Source organism: Nuphar pumila, chromosome 1, assembly GCF_984573655.1.
Source record: "Nuphar pumila chromosome 1, dmNupPumi1.hap1.1, whole genome shotgun sequence".
NCBI classification, from domain to species: Eukaryota; Viridiplantae; Streptophyta; class Magnoliopsida; order Nymphaeales; family Nymphaeaceae; genus Nuphar; species Nuphar pumila.
The window spans coordinates 84,030,387-84,042,500 of record NC_143249.1 but is presented as its reverse complement, the minus strand read 5'-3'; positions in this window follow the sequence as shown (position 1 = coordinate 84,042,500).

The following is a 12,114-nucleotide window of genomic DNA, read 5'->3' as shown; positions in this document are numbered from 1 at the left end:
TTGCATGCCAGCCGCATTCAAGAACTGCGAAAATCAAAGAAACTCCCTCTTGGCTGAGGTAATGCCCCCGATGGCGTAGAATTCTACATCATAGGGAGAGTTACCTAACTCTTGCTCGCCTCATGCCATTTCTCGCTATAAAAAGCCATTATTAGGCTTAGGCTTCCTTCTTGGCTTAAAACTGCCCCAATGCTTGGCTCGGAGGGGAGGCATCAGAGTCAACCTCAAATACCTTCTCTCTCATCTATAGTCAGGCAAAGCTAAAACGGGTGCCTCGATCATCTTTCGCTTAATCCACTTTCCACTATCATCAGCAGCCTTAGTCCACACAAAACTGTTCAGCTTCATCTTTCACCAACGAGCAAAGCCCTAACGCAACCTTTTAATAGCTACCGCTTTTGTGTGAGTGCTGCTATTAAAAGGTTTCATCAATTTGCTCTTCCTCATCTAGTTAAAAGAATGAAATTGGCTGATATTATGACAATTATAGATAAGGTAGTATAGATATCATTATGGGAGATGTTGATCGTTGAAATGATAATGGAAGAAGCACAAGCACACAATTCTTTTGGAAGATCCAAATCCTCAAAAGAGGTCTATGGGCTCATATGGTTACTTGTACCTATTTTGACTCTTGTATTGGGAATCACAATAGGGGTATTAGTAATTGTGTGGCTAGAAAGACAAATAGAAGCAGGGATACAACGACGAATTGGTCCTGAGTATGCCGGTCCCTTGGGGATTCTTCAAGCTCTAGCGGATGGGGTCAAACTACTTTTTAAAGAAGATCTTCTTCCATCTAGAGGACATATTCGGTTATTTAGTGTCGGACCATCTGTAGCGGTCATATCAATTCTATTGAGTTATTCAGTAATTCCTTTTGGCCATCACCTTGTTCTAACCGATCTCCGTATAGGTCTTTCTTTATGGATCGCTATTTCAAGTATTGCCCCTATCAGACCCCTATAGTGGTGTTTGGATATGGATCAAATAAGAAATCTTCCTTTTTCGGTGGTTTACGAGCTGCTGCTTACTTTTCATGATATGAAATACCATTAACTCTATGTGTGTTATCAATATCTCTACATGTGATTCGTTGGAATATGCACTCTTACCTCTTTCTTTGCTTTTTCTAGGCCTTAGTGATTTGACTCTTTTTTTATTCATCATTGGGATCGATGAACTAAACCAGATAGTTATATGAGTGAAACAAAACTGCTTAGGAATTCGCAGTAAGAAGATCGAGTCTAATTACCTATGTACGAGAGTAAAGTGGAGCTAAACATAAGTAGTGGAAGTTGTTTACCCCAAGTATCGATTAGTCATCATGACTTGAAGCGGGCGCAAAAGATCAACTGTATGGAGTTTTGACTCTTGTATGTATTACCATACCGAGGATCAACCAAAACGGAGTGGACGGTTAGGAACACCAAGGTGCACAAAAGATTAGTAATGGAGATAATGTAACGTATCCAAACGGAGAAAATGGATATAAAAGGAGTCATAATGAGGGTGCAGATTTGGTAGAAATGATAAAAAAGTACTTCCCCATGATCCCGATCCAGAGTAGATGTAACGCCCCGGATTTTCAAAACAAAGCTAAGTTAAAATTTTCATGGATTTCTTTTTTTTTTTTTTCTTTGCAGCGGAACTTAGAAAAGCTTTTAGCAGCGGAATAAGACGATAATGAGTCGTCGGTTTTAGAAAACTCCGAGCACGTTGCAGGTATGTGGCCAAGCAACTCATTGACCACCAAAGTGTTCCATTTTATCGAAAGCACATGTTTATTACAACACTACTGCTTAGAAAAGCAGTGAAGGTTCAATAAAAAGGAAGCAGTACAACTCTGTCTAGAGAAACCCTGGAACTTGATGCCGCCTTGCTCCGCATATCGCCACGCAGGTTCAACACCTGAAATCCCTATTAAACGGGGTCAGAACCACTGATGGTCTGGTAAGTAGGCAAACACCTATCTATTCAACTCAAGTAAATGCATAGACCACTCAGGGTCGCAGTTCGTAATACGACGCTCAACCCTCCATGACTTAGCGTATATCGCACAAGCCTCATCAGGGCTATGAATTGAACATCCACGCAAGTCGTCATGACTTCGCATAAGCCTCTTCAGGGCTGTGAGTTAGAATAACCTCTCAAGTCTCTACGACTTAGCCTTGACTTCCTCAGAGTCACGAATGGATGTCTAGCTCAAGCCTTTATGCTTGGCACATCCGTATCCTACGAATCTAAGGACAGCTCTCCGAGCTTCACTTAGTCGTACGGATATCATTGGGGTTCTTTCCCAATCGGTCCAGTAGTATACCGACTATGACACCTTTACAAAGGTTATGCAGGACTGACTCAACAACGTCATCCACTCATACATTCAAAATAGCGCTGTACCTAAGCTAATGCTTTGTTTCGATAATTGCACCTCCCCCTGGGCTTAGGGGACTCATATCTGGGCGACAACGCGACGATCTGGGGGTTGATTATTCTATGTATTTTAGATACCCCAGAGGCCTGTTGACCCCATCCCCCTAGTAGGACGGTACAACATACCGGAAGAGATCCTTACTAGGTATCCGAATGCATTCTGCTACTGCAGTAGTTGGGTTCAATCCTTAGATATTTAAGGATAACCACGACCTCCATACCTCTGAGTGACGAAGGCCATCAATGAACTCTATCAGGTTCGGGTGAAATATATGTCACTCAAGGCTGCGCCATCACCGTCTTCCTCGGTGAGAAATTCTGAAAGGGGCCTGCCGGTCTTACAATTACTTGACGAACATTGCATGCCTATAGGGCAGCCTTTGAGAAGTATGTACCCGACCCCAATCAACCACACGGCTTTCACCGTGGAACAAAGGTTTTTATTCATATGCATGCTTAACTCTGCTCTCGGCACTTCGGCCTTGACGAGCACTTCACCTCTTTCGGTGGAAACAACACACTCCGGCTCAGCGGCCCTTACGAGTCTGGCTGTCTGATAATTCTTAATGAGCATGCACATGACTCGATCTCTACGGATCGGCTACTCGGCGTATTTTTACGCAACAAGCTCAGGACCTTGTCAAGGCGCTACCACTACTTTGGCGCAACAGCTCTTACAAGTATGATGCCCTTGCAGGTGTCAGGGAGACGAGTCATTCTGACATCGTTCCCACAAAGGACATCATTGTGCCACTTAACTGGTTTTGGCAGCTCTTCTGCCAACCATTCTGTCAACACCTTCTCTGCTCTACCGGCAGTGGTGCGACGAACCCTTCTACATCGTAGAAGGCGTTCCATAACTGGGTAGCACTTCTGCTACGTTCTTTCTGAGCCATTCTTAGCTCCTTCAGGAATTTCAGCAGCACTTCCTCTCTTTTACGGAGAAAGCGTGCGTTTCTTTTATCCGTTTCAGCGGCATCTCCCCTCTTTGGTGGGAAGTCGCTACGCTTAACTCGGGAAATGGGTGCGCACCGTTGTGCGTACTTTGCATCCATCAAGGTTGCAGGAACCTTGGGCCATAGCCAGGCCATACGTAATTGATTTAGTCTTTACGTAAAGAGCATTTTGCCAAAAGGCGAAGCCTTTCCAATAGGGGCTTCATTCGTCAAGCAGAATCTTGTACGAGGAGCGGTAAGGGAATCGCATGGGCGATTTTGGAGTTGATCTCCGTTTGAACGCTCACTTACGCGCCATATATGTAATATAAGCAGAAGCCTGTGCTTTATACAGCAGCGGCGTAAAGAAAATGCATATACTATTGTTCAGGGTGTGTAACTGAACGAAATATTCTACATATATAACAAAACAGGAGCCTTGGCATCGTTCGACGCGACAGCGTAAGTAAATACATTGCAGAAAGCAGGAGCCTTGGCATCGTTCGACGCGACGGCGTAAGTAAATGCATAATCGGAAGTGCAGTAATCGGAAGTACAGAAAGCAGGGAGACTTGGCATCATACGACGCGACGGCAAAGGTAAATTACATGGCCTGTGCGATATAAGACGCGTCGGCAGTATCAGCAGATATACACCTAGATCTGTATCCAACGATAGTTACGAGGCGAGCGAGTGAACACCGAAGTGTCCTAGAGGGCTCAACCAAGAACTAGGGTGAGATACTATTTTGAAGAACGCATATACTGCGTATTCGAACATATATATTCGACGATAGTTACGAGGCGAGCGCGTGAACACCGAAGTGTCCTAGAGGGCTTAACCAAGAACTAAAGCAAGATACTACTTCAGAAAGTATATGCTATATACAAACAATCAAATACTTGAGAGAGATGGTTTAATGAAGCGAACTTACTTCAATTTGAGGAAGAAATGACTCCGATTGCTTCAAACGCTTCGAACGAGGCTCGACTTCGAAAAAGGATCAACTTCGAACTTCGGACGAAAAAGGACTTGGACTTTGACTTTAAACCAAACCAGGTTCAAGTCAAGTCAACTGGGTTCAGACTTAGGTCAAGTAGGTTCAGACCTAGGTCAGGTGGGTTAGGACCAGGTCAGGCAGGCTCAGACCAGGTCAAGCAGGCTCAGGCTAAGTCAGGCAGGCTCAGACCAGGTCAGGTGGGCTCAGGTGGGCTAGGCTAGGTAGGGGAGGTTTGGAAAAGGAGGAGAGAGAGAAGGGTTGGCGATTTTCTAAAGGAGGGGGGGTCCTCTATTTATAGGTTCTGAAACTTGGGCCCCAAGTTTCAGAATCCCCTCTTTACCATTGGGCTTTTCTGAGAATCCCTTCCATGGAAGGTGCTGGAAGGAGCTGGAAGGCTCTGGAAGGTGCTGGAATATTCTAGAATCTTCTAGAATATTTTCTGAGAAATATTTCTGTGGGTCCCACCCATATTTCTGTGGGTCCCGCAAGAATTTCGGGTTTTCGGCGATTTTTTTCTGAAAAATTCTGAGTACGCCATTATCTTCGTATTGATGCCACTAAGAAAGTTGGCTCGCAGGAATCCTTTGATTTTGTTCAGATAGGAAGTTATGGCTTCCAGAGTGTTTGAGCATATATTCGCGATTCGACGAATATCCTAAGTGTAACTGGCTCGCAGGAATTGATTCGTTTCGCATTCTGAGAAAAATGCCATTTTTACCGGTAAATGCCTCATGAATTTTATTCAGATATTTTCTGAAAAATTGCGGGTCTTACAGTAGAACTCCTATCCACTGATGAAAAAAGAACTATCAGGAACGAAGTCATCCTTTATTTAGTTAGTCCCTCTGAGAAAGAAGAGAACAGGAAGAAAAAAAGGGATTGACTATTTCTTGTATCTTATTGAAAATCTTCCTTCTTACTGAACAAAAAACGGAACAAAAAGGAGAAGGGATGAGATGGATTGGTAAACTTCCATTAGGATTGCGAACAAATGGTCTACTTTAAAGCCTAAGTCCAGGAGACCATATACTTCCGTTGTCAGCGCATTCAGGGCCTGTGCACTGAAAGGACTTTTCTAGTGTTGTTAATATAAATCACCATGTTTTCTTTCTTAAAGAAATTAAAGCATTGTGTGCTAACAAACAGAAAGTGAGGATGTTGAGTAAAGGCTTTCAGGTTTTCTGGGTACTGGGTGCGAAATTCAGCTTGCCAGCCTATAACTAGACCAACGGATTGACCAGTTGACCAGGCAGAAAGACTGAGACTAATAAAGACAGGAGATTAACCCTTTGCCATAGACCTATTGCGAGAGCTCGACGACCGTTTATTAGACAGAAAGGCGGGCAGGGGAGTTGACTCGGCTAAAATTTGGCCTATTTGAGCATTTTCATTGACCCTCTGTCTATAAGCTAGCTTAAAGAGCACTTCTAAGCAAGAATTTCGGCTTGACTAAAGCTTAAAGATAAATACCCGTAGGTAGATCGATACTGATTCCAGGAATGGACAAACAACAGAAGATGATTGCGACAGGACCTACTGCGAGAGTTTCCAGTACAACTAAGCGAGAAGATCTAGTTTAAACCGATTATTGGACAAATGACAGAGAGATTCGAGATGAGCTGCTAAAAGAAGGAAGGGCGATAGAGAGGGGTGGAAGGAAGACAACCTATAATGCATTACCAGAAGGAGACAGCGCTAATAGCTAGAGGACCTAGAACTCCAGAACGTCAGTCAGTGATTGCGCCATAACAGAGTGCTAGAGGGCCGGAGAGATATTGATTAATGAAATTCATAGGGATTGCGATTGCACTTACGCTTGCTGCCAGCCTTGAACTTGAAGTGGATCTCCTATCTATATTCGACAGCTTGAAGAGGGTTGATGGATAAAGAAAAATTGTCATTGCGTCACTCAAGCGATTGTGCCTACCAGTCAAGACAGGGAGGTGGGACGCTAGCTAGCCTCTTGACCGAAGTGCCAACCCCCCTCTGACTCCCCCCTTCTCTAATGCGCCACTCCTCTTTGCTTGCTTGCTTGGTTGTCGGGTCAAGGCGACTTGCTATTGTTATTCTTCTTTCTTCCGATCTTCACACTACTCTTCTAAACGAAGAAAGAGGGGATTTGCGCTACCTCCTGCTCCTACAGAAAATCGATTGGCGGGAACCAAAGACGTTGACGATCGATTCCTTATTCCCCAAAGGGAGTTGTTTCTGACCCTTACATCATCATAAAAAGAATCAAGATATCCCAGGAACCAAGCTTGGGATTCATGACTAGCGCGAAAGCCTAGCGAACATAGAAGCGCAGCCCCTTTTTTCTTGCTTAGTAAGGCGCATCCGTTTTCTTGCTCCCTTGTTGCGCATTAAGGACTATACCACTATATATGCTCAGAAAAAGCTTATTTATCGCACCTGTTCCCTCTGTATCCTGCATCAAAGAGTGAATTGACAGATAGAAAATTGTGAAAATCATCCATTGACGCCTACTCCGCTGGTAGGACACCAACCTTCTCCTCAAAGTACAATACCGAGTGAAAGTCTCCTGCAAAAAGAGTTGGTTTACTCAAAGAAGATATAACATTAGTCAAATCCATCCATAGCTGCCTCCTTTCTTCGATCGTGCATTTAGCATACACCCGGACTGACTATATAGCCGCCATTCGGGTCCTCAATGCATCCTAAACGCAACATGAAAAATGGCTCATGCTGAACAGCCAGCCATAGAAAGCGCCAAAGATCCTTTCTAGAGTGCCCAAATTTTAGCCACACCCTGATCATTATTAGAACAGCTAGCTTGCATATTCAGTTTTATCTTAATCTGGTTGATTGATATTAGATACATCTATCATTGGTTCTAGAATTCCAACAAAATACATTTTCTGGTTACGCACAATCAACTTTAATCAATCCATAAAGGCCTGATTTCCAATGCCTCTTATATTCCTGATTAACGAATTCATGGAGAAGTGAGAGGGGAGAAGCAAACAGCACAGCTAGCGTTATAGTCATTAGCTCGAGAGAAGAGAGGGACATGAGCGCGCAAAGCCCTAGCTAATGAACGAAAGAGCTTAGCGCCCTTGCTGTCTCGCACTCATCCACCCCCTCCTGCAGGGCCCGGGTTTCCTTTACGGAAGCCATCAGTGTTTCACTTAGTCATGCCACGATAAGGGAATTGCCAATGACTGTAATAATGCTTTTCATTCTTATAGCAGAGCAAGAAAGCCTGAACTTGGACAAAAGATGAGTTTGGCTGATAGAAGCCGATGCTTTGAATTTAAGCATGGAATAAGCCTCCCTTGTTGTTATCATCGCAAAATTTTACTTTTGCAAGTCAAACTGACCTTTGAAAAAGATTTTGAAAATAACTCGCCTCCATTTTAAAATGCGGGATAATTCCGAAGAATGGGACTCACTTGTCGGTACGAGGTTCAACCATTCTTGGCGCCTTTACCAGGTGTAATTGAACCAAGGATCAATTGTGTGCTTAGCTTTGCTCAACTTGTCTAAATCGTGTTCTATTTCCTAAATGCACAAAGAATCAGGCATGTGCTATGAATTTCTGAAAATGCAGGTTGAAAACATGATGTTTTCTTTGGATATTGGAGATACTTGAAAATTCTTGGAAAAGAAGTCCTTTGGAAAATCATGAATTATGGTGAAAGAATGTTTCTGAGAAAAATGAAAATTGATTTCTGAGGAATTTAGAGGTTTTGTGAAAATTGATTTCTGAGAAAACCCCAATAACTTTGGAAAACTCAATTTTTCTGAATTAGAACTTGGAAATTGAATATATAACTTGGAAAATCAGGATTTGAACTTGAGAAATGCTTGAAATATCATTAGAAAACTCAGAGTTTTGAGAAAATCAATTTCTGAGTAAGACTTAGAAATTTTGAGAAAATCGATTTCTCTGAGTTGGAATTGGAGTTTGTAAATGAATGAAATGAATGAATATAGATTTGAAAGACTTGATTTTGAGGAATTGATAAAATACTTTTGTATTTTTGAGAAATGCAGTGCATTTTGAAGTTAGCCTAAGAGTGTAGGCTGAATGTGGTTAATACGAAGATCACAAATCTGGGTCTCATTCGTATTCTGACTATGGCCATAAATACGAATTCCACCGAGTTTGTCAACTCCATAAGAGCTAGTGCATGTGCCATTCATGTAGACCATAGTGGATTTGTAAAGAATGTGCATGAATTGGCATACATAGCAGTTATATATCAAAGTTTAAAACTATATGCAATGTATCCTATTCTATGCAGAAATTGAAATTCTTATTCCAAATTTAATTACAATTTACATCACTAATCAAATTTAAATATAGGAAAATAAAGTCTTCAATGTCCCTGCAAAACTATAAAACTTGTTAGTGAAGATATGTTGGCTTTTCTAGGTTTATCCAGCAATATCTGGAAATTACTGGATTTCTCTAGATATAAGCCTTTTTCCATGATTCCCTGATATAAACTTAATAAAATATGAAATAAAATAGAAAAAATATGAAAATGATATTTGAAATTTCGAAATTAGGGTCAAAATGACCAAAATACCCCTGATAGCAAGACTATGGCCATGAAATCAAGGTTTTCAGAAAGATATTTTGTAAAATGCAAGTTTTAAAATTCAAATAAAGATAAATTAAACCAAATATGATTTGACATGATTAAAAATAGGAAAATTAGGGTTTAGAATTTCGAAATTTAGGTCAAATGACCAAAATGCTCATGATAGCAAGACTATGGCCTTGAAATCAGGGTTTTCTGAAATAGATTTTGGTAAAAACTTGGGATTTATGATTGAAATAAACATAAAATCAAACATGAAACACCCTAATATGATTCTAGCCATGAACAAACCCTAAAATTATAAGCTTATACACGAAAATCAAGAAATATCACAAATATCACGATTTTGGCAGTATTTCTGGATCCTATTTTGCAATTTGATCCATTCAAGCATCAAATGGATTCCAAAATTCATAAAAATCGACACCTGAACTTATTATAACCCTAAAATCAGATTGGAATCATAAAAATATATTTTTGATATTATTCTAAATCGAAAATTGCATTAAAACCCTAAAATAAGCTATTTTCACCCATGTTCACAGACCAGTTTCAATGTTAGACCCGAATCAGGAGTCAAATGAACATAGAAATTTCTGAAATTTTACAGAGGTAAACTAGATAGAAAAATAGATATTTCTCTATTTACAGATGGGAAAAAGCATCTTCGATGAGCGAGAAACTCTTCCGGCAATTTGGACTTAAATATGATGAATCTAAAAAGGGTTAAAACAGGTACTTCCGATTGAAAATACAAAAATAAATAGCAGACCTCATAAAAAATCCTTAAAATTTCAGCAGTAAATAGTAGACATAAAAATAATAAGCTTCCTTTTTTACAGATCATGATTTGAATCTACGGTTTGAGATCTATGATCATTACAAGTCTGATTAGGGTTTTGGTAAACCCTAACGAGTTTTAAATTTAAAATCCGACTCTCTGACAGAGGAAAAATACTAAACATAAGGAAAAAATTATCAAAACTTCACAGTAAATATTTCACATCATCTTGAATCTACTGTACTTTACAGATCTAGAATCGAATATTGGATGAGAGAAATAACACATCTGCAAGTCAGACTTAAAATTAAACAACGATTTTAATCAACAAAAATCCCGATTTGTCTTTATATTTTATTAATAGAGTTCTCGAATCCTGAAACATCTGAAATTTTTACAGTAGTTCCCTGACATATCCGTGTATCACATATAAAAAAATCAGCAATTTATAATGAGTATTTCAATACGAACTAACATGCTCTTTACTGATCTAAGCTTTAAACACACAGAAATTTAATAAAACTCAAAAAAACATGCTTTAATCAATGAAAATAATAATAAAAAATACTTAAACAGTAAAACAAAATTAATTTCTATACTGGAATACATGTAATAAACATGAATAAGTAAAAAAATAAATAAAACACAGGGAATTCATGGCTGGAATTGCTTTTACCCTTGAAACCATGGATTTAATCCATTTAATCGGATAAATCTCATGTTTTCTTGGTTAAGAATATAAAAAACAATGCAATAAATGATTCTAATGGATTAGAATCATGAAAAACAGCATGGAATAGGGTTAGATCATCTTTTTGAATTGAACTTGAGGTTCTTGAGGTTGAATTCATGGTTTAATCCATGAAAGGGGAGGTGCCAATAATGAAATCTAATATAAAATCATAAAAAACTAATAAAAATAATAAAATAATATTAAATAACTCACCTTGGGGATGCAGCTGCAATGGAGGAAGGTGGAGGTGCTGGAGAGGAGAGAGAATCCACGAAAATTTAAGAGAAAAAGAGCCCTCCTTGACCCCTCTAAAGAGCCCTTATTTATAGTTTTTCAAAACCTCCTTAATTAGGGTTAATTAAGGAGTTTTATTTTTTTAGAACTCTTTCTAATAAATCCAATAAAGGGGAAAACAATTTTTTGGAGAATTATAGCCTAGGTGGGATTCTAATTAATCCCTAATTAACACCTAATTAAACCCTAGAAAGTCCAAATGTGGCATCACCTAGTATGGACCCACATTTGGTTTTTAAAACTTGAATTTAAAACCTTTAAAAACCAATGGTTTAAAACATAAATAAAATGGATTTTTAAAATTGCTTTTGACTCCTCTAAACCCATAGCCTAACTAGGACAATGACTAACCCTAGTCTAACCTTGACTTCTTTAAATGTTGTGCCACCCCGAGTGGGCCCCACTTGAATTTTCAAAAACGATTTTAGAACTTGAAAATGAGAGGTTTTTCAAAAGAGATTCAAAAGTAGACTTTGAGATTGAAAGGTTTGAAATGATATAGAGTTCCAACTGGGTCAGAACTCCTCTGGATGTGGCGCCAACTGAGTGGGCCCACATCAAAGTTTTAAAAATTTGAAATAAAGACTAAAAATGGCTTTAAAAAAAGGTTAAAATCAACAGTTGAAATTCAAAGTTTTGAAAATAGAGTTCTAAGCGAACTGGAACTCTGGGCTAGAGTCCTGAATTTTTAGGACTCTGAGATTTTGGATTTTAAAAGCCAAATGAAGGAGTTTTTGAAAAGATTTTATCAGAAGTGGTGAAACGAGTCAGAAAATACAGTCAGGGTTAGACTCCTTATTCAATCAGAACTCTGGAATAGAGTGCTGGATTAACTGGACTCTACAAAATGTCCTAATTTTTTAAAACGAATAGAAAAGAATACAAATGGAAATAAAAACAGACTCTAGAACAGACTCCTGACTGGATTAGGACTCTAGGACAGAGTCCTGATCGGACTGAAACTCTAGATTTTTTTGGTATTTTTTTGAAAAACAGATGAAAGAACTTATGAAAACAGTGAAAACAATAGCAAATATTGAAATAAAACAGAGTTCTGATTCAACTGTGACTCTGGGGATAGAGTCCTAATTGAACTAAGACTCTCAGATTCTTGAATTTTCTGAGAAAACAAATGAGAGAATTTTGAAAAATAGTTAAAAATAGGATAAAATTGAAGTTTTGGTTCAGAGTCCTGATCTGATTAGGACTCTAAGAAAGAGTCCTGATTCAACTAGAACTCTAAAAATTTTTGGTTTTCTAATAAGCAAATGATGAAATTTAAACAAAGCTTTTGAAAACCAATGAAAATGAAGTGTGAAAACCAACTTTGGATAAAGTCCTTATTTGATCAGGACTCTGGGGCGGAGTCC